Below are 24,496 nucleotides of genomic sequence, written 5' to 3' on the forward strand. Positions count from 1 at the left end.
ACATAAAGCTGTCTCATTTAAGAATGCATGGTACAGAAAGGCATCTGAATATGTGAATGTTTCTGCTCAGTGGATCTCACGGACATCTCCTCTTACTAGAATATGAATATTTTTTCTCTCATACCAATGAACAGTATTGTATTTCTGATGTCACTGCTTAGGAAACAAGGATTTAACTCATGCTCTGCTCATAAAATAGGCATACATAGAAATGCCATTAACCAAAACTCTTCAAGTGTGATTAACTGCACAACAAAGTTCTAAACACTGCTGATCAAATGTGCATTTACTGGATTTGCAGCTAGGTGCTGCCTACATAATTTGAAAGGGGAGTGCTTTTACTCTACTGAGTATCAATGCATATTACTAACAATACTATTTATAGTATTCTACGTCTGGCAATGTATTTTCTCAGATATGGAAGATATTTCTTACCCCAAGGCACTGCAACTTCACTGTTAAAATATAATGATAGGAGGGCCTATGGTACAAAAAAAAACACTCAGTCCACACTTGTTTTCATTTGGTGTTGGTGGTTTGGTTTTATGTATTGTGGCCAGTTGTGACATTTGGCTTATGTGTATTTTCTTAATGTAGTGCTGTGGAAGTGTTTGTTGTGGTAAGGGTTAGCAGATCTTTAAAGAAATTCTTCTTTGGATTTCCATAGATATATAGTCATCCAGTCATGAATGAAATAAACAAACTAAAACCATGGTTTGGCCTGCAGGACCAATGAACAAATAATCATCCTTTACAAACAAGACTTCTTCCAAAACTTAAAAATAAAGATGAAAAAAAATCAAGAATTAAATAATAAAATATTACTCCACATTTTGTTACAGATTCAATACTCACAAAAGAAAATTATTATGCACAGTTCGGCCTATCACCCGATAGTGAGAAAACCTCCCTAATGATTTACCCGTTCATTAAGGAAACTTTACAGGAAACAATGTGAATGTGACATAATAGAACTTGAGCAAGAGGGAGTGTGCAAATATTTGGGGAAGGATCAACAATAAAACATGAACAAATGTGAATAAAACTTAGTAAGGAATATTTTAGAAGACTTAAATTAATCCTGAAAACAGAGTTGACATCTAGGAACAAAATTCAAGCTATAAACCAATTTGCTCTTTCTGTCCTAACTTACAGTTTTGGAGTGAGTGACTGACCCCAAAACATGTTGGATAGATTAGATAGGAAAACAAGAAGGATGCTTCATGCTGACTAAATGATTTATAAAAATCAATGCATACCAAGATTATATATTCCCCATTCTGAAGGAGGGATGAGTCTACTTGAAATTGATTATATGTATAGATCTGCAATTCTGGGACTGCACACATATCTGCTGAGCTCACAGGACCCAAATGTAGTAAAGTTTTGAAACATGAGGAGAATAAATCTAAGATGACTTCCCGGCTTAGTCTAGCAGAAGCATATTGGTGTCAAGCAAGAATATATATTAAACCAGAAGTAGATAAAAATCAGGCGGCAACTGAATGTGCCAAAAAACAAAATAAAGAATAAAAGGTGAAGGATCAAATGAGAAGGCAAGAAATGTGGAAAATGCATAAATATATTTGCAAATACAGAAAACTTCTGGAAGAACCTTATGATGATCAGGATCAAATGCAGGAATAGTTAAGGAGTGGCAAATTCAGACCAAAAGATGAAAGGTTAATATTGGCAGCCCAAGATAGTGAGCTACACACATATTGGTTTACAAAATCCATTGAACATGTGGGAGAATCAGACAAATGTAGGTTTTATAAAACAGAATTGGAAACAGTCGCACAGTTTGTTGCTGGTTGTGACATACTAATGGCAGAAGGACGGTTTACTGAAAGGCATAATAATGTGGCAAGACGGTTGCACTGGTGATTGTGTAAACATTATGGTAGTGAAGTAGCTGAAAAACTCTGGAAACATGAGCCGCAAAGCAGCAAAGAAAATGATGAAGTCTACATCACATGGGATCACCCATTACCAACAGTTCAAAAGCTAGATGCAAGAAAACCAGATATATCTGTTCATGAAAAGAAAACAAAAGTAGCATTGATAATTGAAATTGCTACACCCAGTGATTACAGAGCCTTGCGTACAGAGGGACACAGAGTCATAAAATATCAGGATCTACAGACAGAAATAAGAGCAATGCGGAAGAAAGCCACCCAGACAGTTCCAACAGTAGTAGGAGCAATGGATCTTATAAAAAAAAGAATCTCCAATCATATCTAGATATGTTACCAATACGTGTAACTCCATACAAGTTGCAGAAGGAGTCATTACTGGGCACATTGTGGTAGCTGTGAACAGAACTTCCGGATGACATCAAAGATTGAAACAATACTAATTTCATGAAATTTAACTGTACTTAGACTTAGGAATGGGGTCCATTCCTGTCATGGTAATAGAAACCCAAAAGAGTTGGAGAAATTAAAAAAAAAAAAGAGAGAGATAAACAATAGTATAACTAAGCTCCAGGCTGCCCAACAGGCCTTTGATACTCTCTGTGTACAGTACAATTGAAAAGTTCAATTCTTCAAGGAAACCTGGAAGAATTCTGAATCTAGGTTACACAGCAAACATTAATATAAGATAATATAATATAATACTGAAATATTTCTCTCTGGATCTCCACTATAAATAGGTTCTGCTCAAATGAACATTATCAGTCAATAAAAGCAGCCAAATAAAACAAAGACTAAAAAACATGTACACCTACGTTCCCTCTTCTAACTTAATAAATGCTGTGAGGTATGCCATTTGTTTCTCATTGTTTTATCTAGTGTAACCTGTCTGGCTATGCCAAGAAGTAAGCATGCTAGCTACTTGGTACATTTACCTCATTATCAAGAAAGGGACCAACATTCTACTCCTTCTCTTTCTGGAAAAGTATAAGAAAAAAAAAGGTGCACAATGGAAAAAGTTGTTGATTACCTTTGCAAAGCTAACAGAAAACTTAGGACAGCATGGCTGCACTGAAATGGGTCTGTAATACCATACATAATGAAAGTCTATGTAGGTGTTGCATATTAAAATCTATGGAGATTAAATAGGAGAATACAGTCTGGGAAATTCAAAATTCTGAAAGCATTTCAGTTTATAGTAACTATACTGAACTGAAAATGTTAGCTCCAGTGGTATGGAGAAACAAAGCCCTGACTATGACTCAGGTAACCTCATTTGAATAGTTTGTCAGGTGTCTGTTGTTGGCAGGAATGATGTGGCTTAGCTGACTCAACTTTCTTCTGAGGAGATGTTGTGAGGCACATACCTAAGGTACACAGACCCATGTTAGAGTCCCTGTTGGAAACAGAGAGACCAAGTGGGAGTGCTCTTCTCAAGGGTGCAGGGCAATGCTGAGGGATTTCATCACTTACTGACATGACTAATATGTTCTTGGTGATGCCCACTGCATTTCCAAACCTGGGCATGTTGCTGGATAAGCACAGTGAGAGGAATACAGCCTTGAAGCAAAAACAAGTGTCCTCTTCATAGATGACATCTCTGCCCCCAGTCAGCTCGCCTCTTGCCCCAAAGGGATGAATGAATCATAGGGCTTTCACCAAGAGAAAACAAATAGGTAGTTGTGCAAATTCTGCATCAAACTGAAATGCTTTACTTTATACATCCTATGACTTTAATAAAGACTTCTGAAACAAAAGTTTGTACACAGTTTGTTTTTACAAATGTATAGTTATAACAAGGTAATTATATAAGAATAGAATAGCAATAGACTAAACATTTGTTATATTTAATAAAATTAATAGACTGGAGAGGCATTATGATCGACATTTATACGCTGGCCACATAAAGGAGAGTTTTTATAAAACTTAAGACAAAATATAATATACCTCAATACTTCATGTTTTATTTATTTATTTTTATTAGTTTAACTGTGATAAAATTTTGTTTGTTTTCTACTAATAGTGCAGTGTAATTTTTTTTTAAAGCAAAACCCTCTGATTTCTAGGTAATGTGTTAATAAGAACTCATTCAGGTGTGACAGGAATTAAGTAAATATGCCTCATGTCACAGAAAGCCCTGCAGTGTGGCCCTAGGATTCATCATGTCACAGAATGCCCTGCAGTGTGGCCCTAGGATTCAGTAAGCCACACCATAACATTGCTGCTGACCTGAAAAATTACTTTAAATACTGCATAATGGTAGGCAGATTGGGTAAACAAACATTTTCGGACAGTAATAATTTCACAGCTAATGAGTATGAAACTGCCCTGTACATTTTTAAACAGTATTTTGTAGAAATATTCACCCATAACTTTAAAGTGCAAATTTCAGTGCAACAATGCTCTAATGTGAATTTATCTTCACAGATTAAACTGCTTCTTCATTAGATTAGAAAATGTTGTGGCATACATTTCATGGCAACATACTGGCTAGGATACATCCAGCTTACAGGACAACAAGCCATGTCATCAGATGTACAGAAAATAGTCTTAGCTTAGATATGCACAGAAAAGAGAGGACAGAAAAAATATTGTGTGGTCTGCATCATGTCCCAAGTGACATCTGGACAACTTGAGTAAATCAGAATGAAATTCCAAAGCAGTAAAACAGCAGCTTGATCAGTGCTGTTGAAATGAAAACAGTGACGCTGGTAATGGAATTCATGCAGAAATGCTCACACCTTCTTGGGGAAGCTGATATACAGTGGCACATATGCATGCAGCTATTAAAACATTGCTGTGCAACATGGACTTTTAAAATATATCATTTATGAATGTACATGAGTAATTTTTTTAAGACAGTGGCGACTTTGTCATAACTTACCGAACACCATTTCCTATATAATTACAGTTAAATTGCAAATTCTGAGTGAGAACGGTTCTCGTTCTCTTGTCTTTTCAGTATATTTTTTACCTATTAGGCTCTTTATACTCAGAGAAAGATTTCATTTAGTACACACTTCACGCTGCTTGCACATGCCATTCTACAGAGTTTGAGTAGAGAACAGAAAAATACATAAGGTCATTAAACATGGATGGAAGTGTTATCACTAGGCTGAATGTTATACTAAATGTTTGCATTGCCCATGACTGAGACATGGTCCTTGATGAAAAATTATTATGTTATTCCATTGTAATTTGTTTTGCATTTTTTTTAGAGCCTCCCAGCATAAAGTTTACATGGACAATTACAGGAACGCTATAATCACTAGACTGTCTATGTAACTTTGTGCTCTGTTTTGTCAAGAAGGTTGTTCCTTATTTTCAACTACTGTATACAGTAGGCATCATGTTAGGATATTTGGTATTAAAATCCAAACCATTCATTTGCAAATCCTTTCTCAGTTCAATATAATATTGATTTTGGTTTATTTCCTTATTTCACTGCTTGCTTCAGCCATCTCAGCAAAAGGCGATCAATAATGGATGGTTATCATGTGGTCAACATACTGTGTGTGTGTGTCTAAGATTTACATCCAGGATCAGAATTCCATGTCAAAACTGTATATGAAAATCAAGTCCTCAATATATACATTATTCCTTACAGAATATTTTGTTCTTGCTTGTAATATGATGACCAAGCAACCTCTTTGAACTGCAAGTAAATGATTCCCACATGAGTTTTACTACAGTGCACTTCAAGACGTCCAGCAGGCTTTCAGCATTAGTGAAAGAAAACATGTGGCTCACTCATTCAATAACAGTATTTTCCAAACTGCTTGTTTTGAGCAGAACACAACCACACCCCAATGGAAACTATTAAACAATTTAAAGAAATAAGTAAACAAATAAAACTGGCTTCAGATGTGATATGGCTCAGTCCTTAACAACATAATGAATGGATGTACTCCTAAACTAGAAGGTAAAATAAACAAATTTTCATCTGTCATTATTAGGAATATGTACTGTTATAGTTTACTCCCAAAGCTCACATGCATACATGAAAATAACATCTGGCCTTCTTCTGTTAACATCCTAGATGGCTTCCCTGAAACATTCAAACCACACCCTATTGAGAACCAACAAAACACTGGGAAAAATATACAAGACTACACAATTACTAACAACCACTAACTACTCCTGGATAAAGAGCTGCTTAACTATATTATATTAGATATTTACTACAGGCATAAGGACATCTCAAATGCATTTAAAGTCATTGCAGAAAAAGAAATGAAAGAACACCCAAGACAATGTGAAGACCCAGCATGCAATCAACAGTGTCAATTCAACAAAGTTGTACTATGCTGTAAACATGATTTCAGAGGGGAACACAGAAATAAAAACTAAATTAAATTAATAGCCGTACAACATGCTTGACAACAATTAGCCATACATACACACACACAGCCAGCTGAAATCTATATAAAAATACAAAATGATAAAGAGACTTTACACATATCTGCTGACCTTAACACAGATTATCCCTGGCAACTGCAAGCAAGCAGCACATTCCCTAAACGTCCACTTATACTATTAATTTAGTGCCACCACACAGCTCTGTTTCTGCACTAAATGTTTTACACATATTGAGTTCTTTTTTATCAGATTCTCCAGCATCATCATTTTCAATGTTCTGAATGGGATTTCGAAATGTATAAATCTAAACAACTAACAGCTGCAAACAAGATACCCACACCATTTTAAAGTAAGCAAAAGGCTGACGATAAAATAATCGGTAAATGGCAGCGAAAAGTTCAAAGACAAAAATCAAAGATCCCCACGCTTTTTTGTGTTGTCAGCAGTTCTGTGCGGGAATGACTGAAGCTAAGGACACTGTTGATCCTGAAACAGGATCCTCCAGACTGCTTGCTGGTTAAGATGCACACAGTCATTTATCGCACAGGCAAGGCAAAATACCAAGACCATGAAAATCACAGCCTCTGACTAAACAGACTTGACTTTATTTAGCCAACACAGTCCACACTGCGCATTCAGTGTCTGTACACACAGCATGCTACCTCTTTCAGTATTAGTCATTTTCCAAGGGCCACAATGTGCTATTGTTTCAGCACTGCAACCCCCTTCCACCCGGAAAAAAACCTGGCGCTGTCTTTTCAGCACCACATCTGAGGCAGACTTTAAGAGCGTGGCTACAGCGGCCCGTTTAACAGAAAGCTACCCACATACGTTATTAAATTAGGGAACGGCATACAATACTGGCAATTTAACTGTTTGCCAAGGACGTTAAACGACTGGCAAAGGCTCATTATTTCAATATCAAGCAAAATATCTGTACTAACCAAAGTTAACAGTCTTGCCTTCCACCATAAGTCTAAGCCTTATCTGGCACCAAAACCTAAAGTGTGCCACCTCCACCACTAGTCTTCTTACGAGTGTGCCACTTAATGCATCACAACTACTCACAATGTAACGTTTGTGTATTCGCGAAAACCCAGCGGACATGGCTGCACATTTACAAGAACGTACACCCTTGGTCAAAAGAATAGAGTGCATTGCATACAAGTAATTTAATTTTGCTTTCATAGTTGGAATCCAGTGTGTTTTTTTACTGGACATTGGCTTGTTTATCTCTTTTTGTAGTCAAATCAAGTCTATGCTATTATGAAAACGCATTTTTTTTTGCCTTTAGGCTAAGTAAGTACTCGAGTTGCGGCTAAAGACTCCCAGCAAAAAAATGCTGCAGTATTCCAATACAGGTGCAGGTGAAATTTACCGTGCTACATCGATGCACAACAAAAGCATTTAAGAAACATCATACAGTAACTTCTACCAACTCAAGAGATTCACCCGCATTTAAGAATTTATAGCCGGGATTGCATATAGATCTTATGCTCAAATAACACAAGGTACCACACCCGCAATATTGCCAAATTCCTTTGAACAACACACATCCATGTCCCCACCCCCACCAAGAAATATACTCTGTATTCCGAGCTGGAACTGTATTTCTTTCCATACGATACAGAGTTTATTTTAAAAGAATTATTTATTTTTCATATATATCTTACGAGAATTTCTCAGAATGAGAAAAACGATAATATCTTAATTATTTTTTATTTTGCTGCAAGGGGCAGGTAAGTACAAAGAGCACAAAACACAGTTTACCAGACACAGGTTGAAATTACTGAAATTCTTAAGGCAACTGTACAGTAATATATTTATTCCTATTTTAAGTAAACCTCAAATTCATCAGATACCAGAGAGAAAATGAATGGGAAATAAGGCCAGATTTTTTTCTGTAAATATCCCCCACTAAATATATATATATCGCGTTCAAACAACTGAAACGTGCAATAAAACAATTTATAAAAAAAAAATATTAAATGTTAAACATGCAGATGTGAAAAAAACTGGCAAGCAGCCTGCTCAGAAACGCAGACAAGAACCCTTTGCCTGAAAATTGCTCTGCGGCAAAGCCTTTTGAGGACCCTGCTGCAGGAAAACAACAACTATGGACCAAAAGCCACTGCCGTGACAAAGAAAAGAGGATTTACTTACTTTTTAAAGATTAAAACAAATTCCGAAAGGCGTTGGTAGACTGCAGATGTTGGAAAGCTGCAGGAGAAACTGCGGTTGTCGCCATATTGGTGCGCTTCCTTGCCTTCCCAGAGCGCGCCGTTACCTTGCATAATTGATGACTCTCAGCAGAATGTTAGGGAATGTGTCGAAACATTTTTACCTTCAGCACTAGGTACCAAGGGTCCCAGACAGAAAAAGAATGTTTTGCCCGAAGCATTTACTTCATTATATTATACAAGAACAGGATCATAACTCAGGAAGAAACATTTGCGGTGATCCTTCTTAATACTAATATTGCTAATTCTGTTTCTTCTTAACATTTTTTGTTGACATAATATTCAACCCTTCCCTGGTGGGAAAGAGATGTTCCCTTACCTTCAAGATTGTCCCTTTCTTGGCTGTCGAGAAGCACGGCAGTGAATCTACCTCATCTGTCCCACAGACACAAGCTCGCTTGCCTTGTGTCCATCGTGTGCTTGGAAGTCTGAATAAAAATGCCACGGCACGCAGCGTGAACCATTAAAATGTGTTTGTGTAGAAAGCTTTGGAAGGTGCGGAGATGCGCCCAGACAAATTAACCACTCTATGGTGGTTTGCTGAATTTTGCTGTCCCCTGCTCTGTCTTCTCTGACTGGGCTGGTGTATGTCAAAATTTGTACTATGCCTCAGAAAGCTGACATTACCTCATATCCTACTTACTTTGACATCACCACGACCACAAATTAAAATAGGTGAAGCTAACCGATACTTGCATGCAAAATTAAGATGTGCTTGTTGTGGTAGAAGGGTATAAATAAGGAACTTGGGTTAATGTGGCGTTAAAGCAAAAGCCATTTAGATTTCTTTATATTTAGACAGTTTTCCATATTCAATGACCTAATATACCACATCATATATTAAGAATTCTTGGGACTTCCTAAGACGGGAAGGGACTAAGGGAAGTAAAGTTAGATGAGAGCATTGTTTTAATTACTGCTCAAAGATACCTCAATACACTGGTGTAAAATGGTTAAGATTTATTTGTAACTACATTTTCCAGCAGCTATATTAAGGTTTTGTGTACATTATTAGATTTGGTTCTCACTATTTTTTTTTTCATATTCAAGAATTAATTCTTCCAACAGATTAGAAATGTGGTATAGGGTGCCAGGTAACCCCCCCCCCCCCCACACACACACACACACACACACTTTTTTGCTAACTTAATCCTAAGTGAACAGGAAAGGATTTTCTGGTAATTGCAGTTGGACTGTATGCATGCTTTATACATGATTTGTTTGTGTGTGGTTCAGGTAAGCTCATAAATAGCTGACATGATTGATGGAAAACATTCAGAATAGTTTTTATTTTTTTATTTTTTTAAAACATCTACTTATATAACAATTCTATGTATTTTTTATAACTGAAATTACTTTGATTCAGTCAACAAATGTTTTTCTTGCACTCCATACAGGAAACCTACTTTGGGGGATAACTGTATACATGTAAGCAGTGCACATCCCATTCATATTAAGAGGAATATAATAAAAACAGGTTGTCAAACTGGCTAGTCTTTTTACTAATGATAATGAGTTTATTCTGTGCTTAGATAATTTAAAGCCTTTGTTCCAAAAAAGAAGTTATGATTCCACGTGAATTGAATGCAATTGTGACAGAGTGTGGAGCAACGGACATTATTTGCATAAACCCATTCTTCTGGATATGGCAAGCAGCAACTCTGATTTAGATTTTGGTTACAACTGCAAGGGAGTTAATTACATCAAGACTTTTCTGATTGCTTAATGTGTTGATGCAGGGAACATCAAAAATGTCTCACAACAAAACTGGAAGCATTCTTGTGTTACTAGAAAATATGACAGAAATTAGGCAGTAGCTTATTATTTATGGGTAAGGGAGGTAATAAGCTTACCAACTTATTAGAAATGCAAATATTAGGAGAGCTGTAAAAATAATCTGTATGATTTATTCATTTATTTGAAATTTGTTTACCAGGAAAGTCTGGCTGGGCCAGTAAGTGCCCATTTTTAGGGGAGGCGTAAAGAGAAAAACTTCACAATCACAATCTTTCAAAAATCAAGTACAGACATTTTAAATCGCAAAGTATCATGTTACACCACAAATCATAAAAGAGTGAAAAAATGTAATGATAATAAAATATCAAACATATGTTTCATGGTAAAGTGCAATGAAAAACAACAACATGAGTTGGAGAAAATATGTTAGGAAAAATCAATAGTCATATTATTTGTTAGATAGACTAGTATGTGATAAATGAAACCTGAGCCAATTATAATAAGATATTTTAAAGAGATGTAAGAGAGTATATGATTACAGACAGTGATGGGGAATTGAGAGATGTCTTAGTATGACGGTGTTCATATTATGGTTATAGAAGGATGGAGAGAAGGAGATTTTAAGAACAGTGTAGCTTAGGTGAGTAGGGAGGAAAGAGAAAGAGGTAGAGAAAATGTCTGCAGAGATGAAGTGGATAAGGTAACTTAGTGAGATAAACAAAATAAAAAGAGTAGAGTAGGAGATTGGAGAGGGGTGTGAAGTGTGCCTTAGGTTGAGGGGGGTGAGAGAAGTACAGTGAGTAAGTTCAGCCAGGATTAGCAGAGGAGCAGGTCCAAGATTTTGTAAAGGATGGGTTGATGGGCAATCAAAATCCCCTGCTACAGTGCTTGTGGTGTAAAATTTGTTCCTACTGAAAATTACAGTAATATGAAAATTATGTGCTTTTTCTGAATATTTCAGATGAAATATGTTTCTGCAAACTGTGTTTTTGCACAAATAGTTAAACATAATATTAGATATATAAAATAAATTTAATTGTTTAACTTTATGAGTCAAATAGTTTAATTAAATGTGAAAGTTTATTAGTGTCAAAGGAAAAGACCCATGTTAGGACTGATTATGCTGCACTTCTGAAGGTCAGATGGCTCTCCAATATAAGGGCTAGAAGATGACAGATTTTTAGATGACTTGTGGAACTACAGCTTAGCAGAAGTACTGAAAGCCACACTTGAACTGGAATGTTGTTCACTACACTGTTCTGGAGCCAGAGCAGATATGATGGAGCCGTTACACTCTCTAAAACCCCACATTAGTTTGTCTAAGGAAACCAATGAGGATTCTACTCAATTAGATTGAATATCATTTTTATGAAACCAAATTAGTGAAACTCTAGTTTTCTTTATTTTATGTTTCTTCTGTTAAACTTTAGTGTGTGTGTGTGTGTGTGTGTGTGTGTGTGTGTGTTTTACAGTGTGATTTGTATATGTACATTATTTTGGAGATGTGGGAAAGCGTTTACTTAAAAGTGTGCCATGTATTTATACATACTTTTAAAGGGTTATGAGACAACTGGTCAAAATGCAATTCTTAGGAAAAATATTTTGAGGGAACGTAATTCAATTCAGTGTTGTGCGCTCTATCATAAAATTACTCCCCCCAGCCACACACACACACACACACACACACACACACACACACACACACACACACACACACACACACACACACTTTATTACAAACTCTGTGGTCTCATTTGACCTGTAAAAGTTTCACTTTTTGAACAGATGTATTTTCTCTTGTCTGTCTATTATACCCATTCCTTCTTCTTCTTTCGGCTTTTCCGGGTTGAGAAGAGTTTTCATACACTATTAAATAAGAAGGTAGTACATCAGTAACATTTTTGTTTAAACAGTCTATGTTTGAAAACACTAACTATAAATGTGTTGTGCAAGAATTACAGTTACACAAACCACGACTCGGTGATCTTGTGGTATCAGATGGGATCGTGCAGAATTATCAAAGATGTCCTCTTGAATCCTAAATATTATAAAAAGAAGATTACAAATGCATGTTAGTGTAAAATTAGTGTTTTATGTCTGGTTTAAACCCCATGCCCTATGCTATTTAATATAATCATATACAAGGTTGCCATTACTTAGAAGAAGGTCAAATGTGTGACTTATAAAGGAAAAAAATCAAATATTTCACTTTCCCTTTTCTTCAGGAAATGCAGACAAAAGTCACAATTCATGAAGCACAATGTTTGACAGTAAAATTCAAACACCACCTAAAGGATGCTGTATTTACAATGCAGTGAGACAGGACCATCCATCTGAGATCACACCACCTTATATTAGCGTTTTCTTTACATTGCAATGACCTTGGGGTTAATTACCTAAATTGGTGATAGATGTAAATGAGAGGGGGCACATTCCTACCAAGGGAGGAAGGTGAGGGTTTTCCCACAACATTTTTTTTGAAATGTTGAAAGAGGTGTTTTACACTTGACCAGTAATATAGCCCCTTCTAAATTTTGAGAACACTTTGTATAGTTAATGTGCATTTTGTTGTAGTATGGTTAATCTTTTAGTGATTAGATGCATCTAACTTACTTAATGATAACAGGTTCCTTAAATAATTACATTCCACACTTTGAATGGAATAATATAAACTACATGATATCTACAAGTTATTGAAAAAACAGACAATTGTGGGTATAAACAATTGAAATCATTTTTTTCCTATTTTGATGTTATCACCAAAGAATGATAATACGAATATTTGTCTTCTCTCTGAGTAATGTGATATTTGAATAGATTGTATTAATGGGGATGCAGAAGGCTTACCTCTTCATTAAGTACATTTTCTAGAAATGTACTATCATAATACTTTGAATATAAATGTGTGCATTCAATGAAAACATTTTAAATAAATATATTAGACCCATTTACTTCTTAATCCAGGCTCCTCTTTTGTTTTGATTTGTTCACAGTAACTTCAAGATGCAGAATCATTATCATGAAATGGTTACTCTGGATTTATAAGTCCAACACTTCACTGACAAAATACATTTCTGTGAACATTCTCTGGACATATTAATACCAAGGCCATATTAATCAACATGTAATGTTATCAAACTTTTAGAGAAGGCTGGAGATTTTATTGGCAAACAGAGTACAGCAGTTAGTATTGCTGCCTCACAGTACTTGGTTATATAGTTTGGTTTCTAGCTGGGGTATCTTCTGTGTAGAATTTGCAAGTCCTCCCTCTATTATGTGGGCTTTCAGCAGGGTATCTGAGTTCCTTTCCTATCATAAAAAACATGCCAAGAGGTAAACTTGTCACTTTAAACTGCTCGTAAGTGTGCATATTGCATATCCTGCAAGGGACTGATATCCTGCCCAGAAGTGTCTCTCTGCCATATATTTCTGTTACTTGCCAGGATAGACTCCCATTTGGAACATGACTCTTGAGAAGGAGAAGATACAGATCACAAAATGAATTCATGAATAAATAAACAAAAATGTCATTTTTTCAACACTCTGGAAATCAAGAGTAATGATAAAACAGTAAACAAATCTAATATTTCTATTTTTGCTTATGTGTTTAAGGAAAGGTTCTAAGACATAAACATTTCATTTACATGCTTTCTAATTTTTTAACAACTGCTTTTATGATATAAAATTAACAGCCCTATTTTTGATAGCAAAACTGTATTCTTGATGAAGAAAACTAGTAAGCCAGTAATTAAGATCTAAATTACCTTTATCTCATTAAAAATTCATATTAATCTTATTTTCAGGCTCACCATTGAGATTAAACTAATGTACATCAGTGACAGATGGTGCTTATGGAAGTTCACTGACAATAACTAGTATCATGCCCTATTCCAATCACTTAAAACAAATGTTTGAAATAGCTGGTCATGCCTCTAAATCCATTTTCTGCAAAAACCTAGTAAAATGTATTGCCCATTAAGTTCAAACCGCAGTGGACTGAACTTTAAGAATCTTTTTGACTGTTCAAGCCCCTCTTCATTTTTTCTTTAATCTGAAATAATACACTAAATCTTTTACCCTGTATAATTCCTCCTTTTTCATCTCTGATTCTTTTCCTTCTGATCACTATAGCTATCCTTCTTAATTTAACTTAATTCATCTGTCTAAATTCAGTTTATGCAGTTGTATCAGAATTACCTTTCACTAATCAGTTACATTTCTTCTGTCTTTACCCCCAGTATTTAAAATTTTCACAATTTTCATACAAATTTTTAATCTCTACATTTGCAACAGAATTATCATACAAGAACAGAAAACATCGACCATAATATTCTTACATAAAATCTCTAATTCAGCACTGTCAGAACTTCACTGACACATCCACTGAACCATAGCTTAAATATTCAAAAAGTTTATATACAAGCAAATTCTCAAAGTCACTGAACATTTTCATATTCTGAGCATCCCACAACATGGTTTCAGACCAGTATTGAATGCATTCATAGAAAACGTCTTACTGGGACCATCTTTACCAACCTGAAAAAGGAGTTTTACTTAATAGATAACACTCGTGCTATCTCAATTTATTAAAGATGTTCTGTATCTGATTCTTGCACTTTCTACATTTGTATTCAGGGGGTAAGTTCTTAGATCCAAAACATTATCCTTATTCCTTAATAACATTTCCTCTGATTTTTCTGCTCTCAAAACTTTAATCTATTTATTCTTAAAGAAGGCACTAATAGTGCTGAATTGTAAAACTCTTTATAAAAACAATGTCATCAAACTCTATTTGGTTCAATAAGCAAGAATTATTATTTCTTTGAAAACTAACTCAGTGATTTTTGATGTCTCTCAAATGCTTTCCTACTCTTTAACCATACATATTTCTTATCAACATAGACCATGCTCTTCCATAAGCAATTCAAGCTCCCTACTAATAAAGCTGAGAGTCAGCTCAAACTATCTTACAAACTTGCAAGCTAACTTACTTAGAGAACATCAAAGCTGTTGCTAATATAATAAATCTCAATGCTAAATAAGCAATTCCTTTGTTTTCCCTTGGTAAGTCTCAAAACAATGCTTTATTACAAAGAGTACAAAATAAAACCTGCTGTTTTATAAATCTTTCCAGTTCTCATGTTCATCAGTGTCAGCTACATAATTGCACAAACTTTCTTCCGATAACTAAAGGGGCTGATTTGCTTTCCTCTGTTACTATATGTAAGTTAGTACATGACAACTTATACCTTTCACTGGCCAATAAACAACTAATATTTTGTTATAAGTACCCCTTTAGATTACAACAACCAAAGTCTGTTCCCTTACAGAGACCATGTTTCATATTATCCATGACTGTAAACGCTTTCTCCAGCCTTGCTCTTGCTGTCTGGAACTCCATGCCACAAGCCCTTCTTAGTCAGTTTATTTATATTTCTCAGCACAAATGCTTCGGAATGAATCCATCCTAAACCCACTAGCACACACTGCAGTCTTTTCTCTGTGTAACTGCAAATAAAGAATATATACTGTTTAATATATACACTCCAAACTGTTTTGCATTTATTGCTAGTTTTAGTATATATTTCAATCTTCTTTTCAAAATTTATGTTTTATTCTTAAATATGTACAGAAAATTCACTGCATTCTCCATGCAAATTATTTCACTAATGTTTCCACCCTTTTGTTGTAACCACTGTACTTGTTCACCTACGGTTGCATCATCGTGGCTGTAAAGGATGAGGGGCCAGCCTTTATACCTGGTTAACAAAAGAATGAATGATCAATTAACAAATACATAAATAAAATACAGAGAGATTGAATTGCTAGGTATCCAGACAATCAGATAAATACAACTATGCTAGTGATCTAGATACTTTAAAATTCTAGGAGTAGTAGTAAGAAATGAAATGCAGCGTTGTAGTCATATAATTTTGTACAAAATAACACAGCTGTTTACACTATGGTTCCAGAGCAAGAGTCTGGTAAATGCATCCATAATGGAGCTGTACTGGAGCAGCTGTGGAACTGAAGCAGGGGCTACTGGTTCCAACCTACAGTTGAAGCAGGGGCTACTGGATCCAACCTACAGCTGAAGCAGGGGCTACTGGATCTAATCTGGAGCTGGAGTGGGGTCTATTGAATCAATATGGAGCTTGAGCAGGGGTTACCGGATCCAACCTAGATCTGAAGCAGGGGCTATTGGATCTAATCTGGAGCTGGAGCAGGGGCTATTGAATCAATATGGAGCTTGAGCAGGGATTACCGGATCCAACCTAGATCTGAAGCAGGGGCTACTGGATCTATTCTGGAGCTGGAGCAGGGGCTATTGAATCAATATGGAGCTTGAGCAGGGGTTACTGGATCCAACCTAGATCTGACGCAGGGGCTACTGGATCTAATCTGGAGCTGGAGCAGGGGCTACTGACTCAATATGGAGCTTGAGCAGGGGTTACCAGATCCAACCTAGATCTGAAGCAGGGGCTACTGGATCTAATCTGAAGCTGGAGCAGGGGCTATTGAATCAATATGGAGCTTGAGCAGGGGTTACTGGATCCAACCTAGATCTGAAGCAGGGGCTACAGGATCTAATCTGGAGCAGGGGCTATTGAATCAATATGGAGCTTGAGCAGGGGTTACCGGATCCAACCTAGATCTGAAACAGGGGCTACTGGATCTAATCTGGAGCTGGAGCAGGGGCTATTGAATCAATATGGAACTTGAGCAGGGGTTACCGGATCCAACCTAGATCTGAAGCAGGGCTACTGGATCTAATCTGGAGCTGGAGCAGGGGCTATTGAATCAATATGGAACTTGAGCAGGGGTTACCGGATCCAACCTAGATCAGAAGCAGGGGCTATTGGATCTAATCTGGAGCTGGAGCAGGGATATTGAATCAATATGGAGCTTGAGCAGGGGTTACCGGATCCAACCTAGATCTGAAGCAGGGGCTACTGGATCCAACCTAGATCTGAAGCAGGGGCTACTGAATCTAACCAGCAGGTGGAGCAGGAGCTACTTGATCCAATGTAGTGACAGAGAAGAGCTTCTCTCCCTAAGTTTCTGTCTTGCAGACCTGGAATCAGCCTGCAGTCAGAGCTGAAGTCTTCATGCCATTCAAGATCCAGCAAGTTTTGAGCACTGCTACATCTGTCCCTTGTGATCTGGCACCTCAGTCCAGCTGTACTATCAATACATACTGTCTGTTTCAAGGCATTACGCCATCTCTGTGTCCTGGTGCTTTTAGAAGTGGACCAGTAAGGGGCTTCTACTTTGATTTTTACTAAACCATGGGGCTCACATTTTTTTTTATTTTGTGCCATCTCTAAGCACAGCAACCTTAGTCAGCTAACAGAATCACTTCCTGCAGTATTAAAAAACAAAACAAATGTTAAAGTTACAGAATTTGTAATCAAAGGCATTTCTTTTATCATCTAATATTGATGTAAGCATCATCCTTCATAAAATAAACTTTTAAATAATAGACATCTCTTACATGTATTATGGTGAGTTATGAGTAAAAAGTTACAAACATGGCTGAGGGCTATAACAATGATCATGCAAGCTGGTGCATTATTTATAAAAAATATAACTTGAGCCTAATTTGCTCTCTAAATGTACGTGTAGCATGTGCAAAACACTGAAAATGCCTGTAGTAGAAAATGAAACAGAAACAGACGAAAGCTAAATGCAGTGCTGTAAACACAAAGGTTTTAAATGATGAGCCTTTTGGATTATTTCCACAGCTTGAGAAGTGCAAGCAAATGGCACAGAGGAAGCTCAGCTCATGTTTCACCATTACTATAGAATTCTAGAGCTGGACTCAGTAACGCAATGTTATGTATTAGTTTTCTACCAGCACATTTAATTTAAACAGAGGTTAAAAACTTAAAAACAGAAATGTCAACTCTAAGTACAACATTGTTTAAGTCAGAACACATGTACAAAACAATGCTAGAGATCTAAATACCTACATGGTCTCTCTGATGGAAGCTTTGCATAAATGTTGCTATTTTGAATAAGTTCTATTTCACTCCATCATGTTAATTTACTCATTGATGATGGTGGTAGGGCATTACACCCAGACGTGCCATGCATGGGTCCCACATGATGGTGGTAGGGCACTACACCCAGACGTGCCATGCATGGGTCCCACATGATGGTGGTAGGGCACTACACCCAGATGTGCCATGCATGAGTCCCACATGGTGGTAGGGCACTACACCCAGACGTGCCATGGCATGGGCCCCACATGATGGTGGTAAGGCACTACACCCAGATGTGCCATGCATGTGTCCCACATGATGGTGGTAGGGCACTACACCCAGATGTGCCATGCATGGGTCCCACATGATGGTGGTAGGGCACTACACCCAGACGTGCCATGCATGGGTCACACATGATGGTGGTAGGGCACTACACCCAGACGTACCATGCATGGGTTCCACATGATGGTGGTAGGGCACTACACCCAGACGTGCCATGCATGGGTCCCACATGATGGTGGTAGGGCACTACACCCAGACATGCCATGCATGGGTCCCACATGATGGTGGTAGGGCACGACACCCGGACGTGCCATGCATGGGTCCCACATGATGGTGGTAGGGCACTACACCCAGACGTGCCATGCATGGGTCCCACATGATGGTGGTAGGGCACTACACCCAGACGTGCCATGGCATGGGTCCCACAGTACTCCTGTGGGGATGGATACAATGACTTAACATGTAAGTACTAGACCATACATGTAAGTTGCAGGACTGCTGGTACTTAAATCCTTATTTCATTTATTTGGATATTGATAACCAGGTAAGTGTACTACACAAGAAACACCTAGTTTAAAGTGAGACCCATGAAGGTGGACTACTAGTAGAAATAAGTCATAAATACACACCACAGCAACAAATGAAAGACTGTAGAAAAGTTGAATGGTACATAGAGTTAAATTGTTGCCTCTATGTACTTCAACTACAATGTGCTGCCTTATCTCTTAGTCAAAATGTTCACTTTAATCCTTCTATAAACCAAACAACCTATAAACTGTTACAAAGGCTTCAGCTCCCAACAAGGAGTATTGAGCTCATAGCCTTCCCTGATCATTACACTCACCAAATTTACTTCTGTTTGTATGACTCCCCCTGTTTACTTTTAAAATAATGCATTCTGCTAAAACAACCAGACATCTATAATAAATTTCAAGCTAGAATCAAAAAGCAACTGACTGTCTGATTCAGCAAACAGCTATTCTGCACCAAATACTGACAATATTTGGTAACCTACACCCAAAGCCAGGCTCTTTCTCCACAAATAGCAGTCAAAACCCCATCCATCCAGATTCAACCAAGAATGCACATCCAACTATTGTATCCACAGACCGAATAAAAACATCAAACAAATCCCTATAAAAAACTGCTCACTCAGGCCTTAAGATGTATAACATAAATGTAAACAGCATCTACAATGCTGTGTCCAAAACAAAACACGTGCAACACATAGCTCACAAAGCCAGTGTGCTGAACAGTCACAGCCCTTAAGGCTAAACAACACACCTGATACACTTGTAATAGGTGACTATCGTCAGGTACACTGACGTCCCGCTCACCAGGCTGAACAAGGAGAAGGTCACGGTGAGCTGCCTGTCAGGAGCTAGGATCCCCCACATAACACAAGCACTCAGGTGACTCCAAGGCAAGTACAAATATGACTCGGTCATTGTCCATGCTGGTGTGAATGACCTGAGACGTACCTCCCTGGACTACATGAAAAGAGACATAGAGGAGCTCTCTGAGCATGTACCCCAGGCCGGTATGACCCTGACCTTGAGTAGCATCTTACCCTCACCAAGAATGATGCCACAATATGAAGACAAGATGATCAATTTCAACAATTGGCTTAAGTATTGGTGTCATTCAAAGGGGATCCAATGCCTGTCAGCCTGGGATGACATGCTCGACAAGCCACGATGTTTCGATAGGGACAGCTTGCACCTGTCACCCCTGGGATTTTGGATATTGGCAAAGGCTCTTGCTTCCCCCATAGTGCCTTTTTTAGGCAAGGCTCAAAAGACAAACCCACCTCCATAGGTATTACAAGGGATAAGAAACTAAGAGTAATGCTACTCAACGCCAGAAGTCTAAACCTCAAGATGCACACACTCAAAACTCTCCTTAGCATGGAGAACATCGATATCTGTGCAGTAACAGAAACCTGGTTCAAGGCTCCAGAGAGCACCCCAGCACTACCAGGTTATACCTCATACCATGATTTTCGGCCCAAAAACTTGGACCGAACCACAAAAGGAGGGGGGGGTATCAATATTCGTCAAAGATACCCACACCTCCAGGTTGGTGGCACAGCACGAAGCATCAGAGACTATCCTTGTGCAACTAACAGTGGGTAAAACTGTCTTCCAGTTTATAGCCTGCTACAGACCACCCTCCCAAACCCAGGAACCCCACTCGGCCTTCCTGAGAACACTGGAAAATATGAAGGTCTCTCTAAACACCATTATATTGGGTGACTTCAACTACCCAAACATAGACTGGGAGCATTACTCTAGCTCCAACACCCTAGCCCAAAGGTTCCTAGAATTTATAAACTCAAATGCTATGGAACAACTTGTTACCACGCCCACAAGAGGGGAAAACATACTGGACCTGATCATCACCAACATGGGGACTCTATGCTCCAGACCAGAAGTGTATCCCTCACTGGTAAGATCAGACCATAAACTAATCTCACTGGATATTCACATCCCGACCCCAACCCCTGCCCAGAAAACCACAGTGAAAAACTTCTCTAAAGCAAATTTCACACTCAAAACTGAGGTGGAATCCTTCAAAGCCCCCAAGCCTGTGGAAAATACGGCCCAGACTGCAGAATCCTTTATAAACGCATTCTATGAACACCTTCAGGAATGCATGGATCATGCAATCCCAAATAAAACCAAGACCCAATCCTCCAAAGGCAGACGTCCTGTCTGGTGGACCCCAGCCATAAACAAACTATATAGTAGAAGGAGGACGCTACTACATGATAGAGCAAAATCCCAAAAAGGGAAGGCATCTCTGATCAGTATTAGCAAAAAACTATGGGCACTCATAAAATCGTCTAAGGCCAGCTTTGAGAGAAAAATTGCACAGGACACTAAGGATATTCACAAGGCTTTCTTTAGTTATGTTAGGAACCTGGGTGGGAATTCCAAGATATGCTCAGAATTACTCCAAAATGACAAAAAATACATCAAACCCACAGACATTGCCAACATCCTAGCTGACAGGTTCAGCGCAACCCCCCCCCCACCAAAAGGGCAAATATCTATCTCAGCAGAGTGCTGCCCCCCTAACATCTCAGATGCTCAGGTAAGAGCCGCCCTCTCCAAAGCAAAAAACACAGCATCAATGGGACCAGACGGTGTCCCGGGCTGCATCCTACATGAACTCCAAGAAGAGCTAAACCCAAACATAAAACTACTGTTCAATCTCAGCCTTACTACAGGATATGTCCCCAAAGAGTGGCATACAGCAACAGTGGTCCCTCTCCACAAAGGTGGTGCCTGAACGGATCCTGGAAACTATCGCCCCATAAGCCTGACTAGCTTGGTCTGCAAAGCTATGGAAAGGATCATCGTGGACCTCATAAATAAAGATATTGGGGACCTACAGACACTGGATCCTACCCAGTTCAGCTTTGTTAGGGGCAGATCTTGCCTCTTAAACCTGGTTGATTTCTTTGAAACAATCACCAAGGCCATTGACGAGGGGAAGGTGGTCCACACATCCTACCTGGACCTCACAAAAGCCTTTGATACAATACCCCACTCGGGCATTATTGATAAGCTCACCAGCTTAAATATAAACCCCTATGTCACTAGATGGGTTGCAAACTGGCTCAAGGACAGAACCCACATGGTTAGAATTGCTGGAGCCATGTCAGACTCCAAACCAGTTACAAGTGGCGTCCCACAAGGCTCAGTCCTAGGACCTCTCTTGTTCGGTATATATTTCTCGGAGGTACAGGCCAACACGGAAGGACTGTGGCTGACCAAGTTTGCAGTTGACTGCAAACTGGGCGCCATAATCGACTCTCCAGCCGACACAAGCATCCTCCAAAAGGGCCTCATAGAAACAGACAACTGGTGCCAGAGCCATGGCCTCAAGCTAAACACCAAAAACTGTATAGTCATCCCCTTTGGCAAAAACAAAGTGCCCACAAATTACCACATAGGTGGTAATCCATTAAGTACAGAAGAAGTAATTAGGGACCTGGGGACCCAAGTTGATAGCAATCTCTCATTTGACAACCACGTGGCCAAAGTGGTTAGAAAAACATTTTATATAGCCCACCTAATCATGAAGGGATTCACATCTAGATCAGGGGAGGTCATCGTGCCTCTTTACTCATCCCTCATCAGGCCCATAATTGAGTAAAATGCCCCTTTTGGGATGTACCTTACCAGACACCTGCAGCAACTGGAAAGACCCCAAAAGTACCTCACCAAGAGGATCAAAGGGCTCAAACAGATGTCATATGCTGCCCGGTTAAAGAAACTCCAGCTCTACTCAGTGGCATACCGCCTGCTCAGAGACGATCTGTGCCTGATGTATAAAGCCATGTCCAACCCAGAATTAATGGACATGCTGCACCTCAGAAAATCCAAATCCCATTGAGCTACGCGATCGAGAGGCTTGAACCTCAGCACTGAAACAAATAGGACATGCTGGAGGGACAGATTCATAACCCAGAGGCTCCCTTCACTCTGGAATAAAATCCCAGTCCAGGTTAGGCTGAGTCTCTCATTGACTCTCTTCAAGAGGAATCTTGATGAGTGGATGGGAGATCGTAGGTTTACCCCTGGTATCACTTCTGTGTCACTGTTAGACAGAGGCACAGTATACTAACCTCGAAAAAGGGCATAGCAAAATTAATTTAAAATGGGTGGCGAAAGCCAAACACACTCTGGCTAGGCTTATAAATGCCCTAGGGCAGATAGCCTAGTATGAACATATGAACCTATGAACAATAACATTAATGGACTTCATGCCTGGATTCAAATCCACCACCCCGACATGGTGAAAATCATCTATAAAAAATGAAGAAGCACGCCCATCAGGCTACAGCATAATAAGAAGTGACCAAACCACTAAATGCTCTGGAAAGGTTGCTGCCATGTTCCTTAACATCCTTGAAATGTCAGTATAACCCTAAAAACAAAAACTTGACTTTGAGAAATTAATAGCAACATTTGCCAAACTAAAGTCACCTAAGGCAGTACACATAAAAGATGCATAAATAATACCAAACAGAAATAGTACTAATACCACTGAAAATATACTCAACTGGTTCAGCACAAATGAGAACTAGGAACCCTTTCTTCTCAGTGATGTCATCATAAATTGGTCTGATCAAAATACCTGCTCTTCCTCTTAAATATTAGTATGTTTGGTCTAAGCCAAGTAATTAAATATATAACAAGATATGAAAAAAAAAAAAAACTCTGGCAAAGCTAACACTCTGGATAACATAATATCTGCTAACTCTGAAAAAATAAAATAAGCTGGAATACACCCTGAGACCCTTAGCAATCACCATCCAAACAGTGTAATCAGATTTCATAAAAATTACCAAGGGTCAGCACCTACATCCTTTAAGAAACATTACCACCTTCAACAAGGATGCTTTCACTGAAACCCTGAAACACTGGAATTGGACCCCACTAAAACACTCCCACTAGATGATGCGGCCTCATACTTCAATACCACCTTTCTACAAGTTTAAACCAACAGGCACCTTTGCAATATAAATAGTTTTAAGTGATAGCTGTACCATGGCTAACATGAAAAATAAAAGAAATAATTGAAACCAGGAATAATAACTGGAATAAGTCTTATAAAGACAAAAAAAAAAAAAATACCAAAAACTACTGACACATAAGAAATCTCACAAAACATCAGGTTCTTTTAGACAAAAAGATCTGTTACACAACACACACAACATACCTCAATAATCCCAAATGGTTCTTGTCTACTGTAACCAATCTTTTAAAGCCAGGTAGCAAGCCACCGCAAACCCACTTCTCTCCAAAACTAGTATCACCATATCTTGAAAGTTCAATGAACACTTTATAGATACTGCCTCTCACATCTGCTAACAGAATGTAGACATATCCTCTCTCACCTCAAACTACAGTACTAATCAGACAAATAGCTTCTAATTTAGAACAGTGCAAGTTATTACAATAAA

At 38.3% G+C, this 24,496-nt stretch overlaps 1 protein-coding gene across 1 annotated transcript in view; it reads right to left on the minus strand.

The window, feature by feature from the left end:
• The window catches only part of LOC122810590 (sodium channel protein type 8 subunit alpha-like), an 840,143-nt gene extending 831,488 nt beyond the window's left edge, over positions 1-8,655 (minus strand). Inside the window, exon 1 of the mRNA XM_044082167.1 lies at positions 8,439-8,655. The gene's annotated coding sequence lies outside the window, so the exon portion shown is untranslated. The remainder of the gene's footprint in view (positions 1-8,438) is intronic.
• Between the last annotated feature and the right edge of the window lie 15,841 nt (positions 8,656-24,496).

The sequence above is a fragment of the Protopterus annectens genome, chromosome 9.part0 (genome assembly GCF_019279795.1).
Source record: "Protopterus annectens isolate FY-2018-M chromosome 9.part0, PAN1.0, whole genome shotgun sequence".
Taxonomy (NCBI): Eukaryota; Metazoa; Chordata; order Ceratodontiformes; family Protopteridae; genus Protopterus; species Protopterus annectens.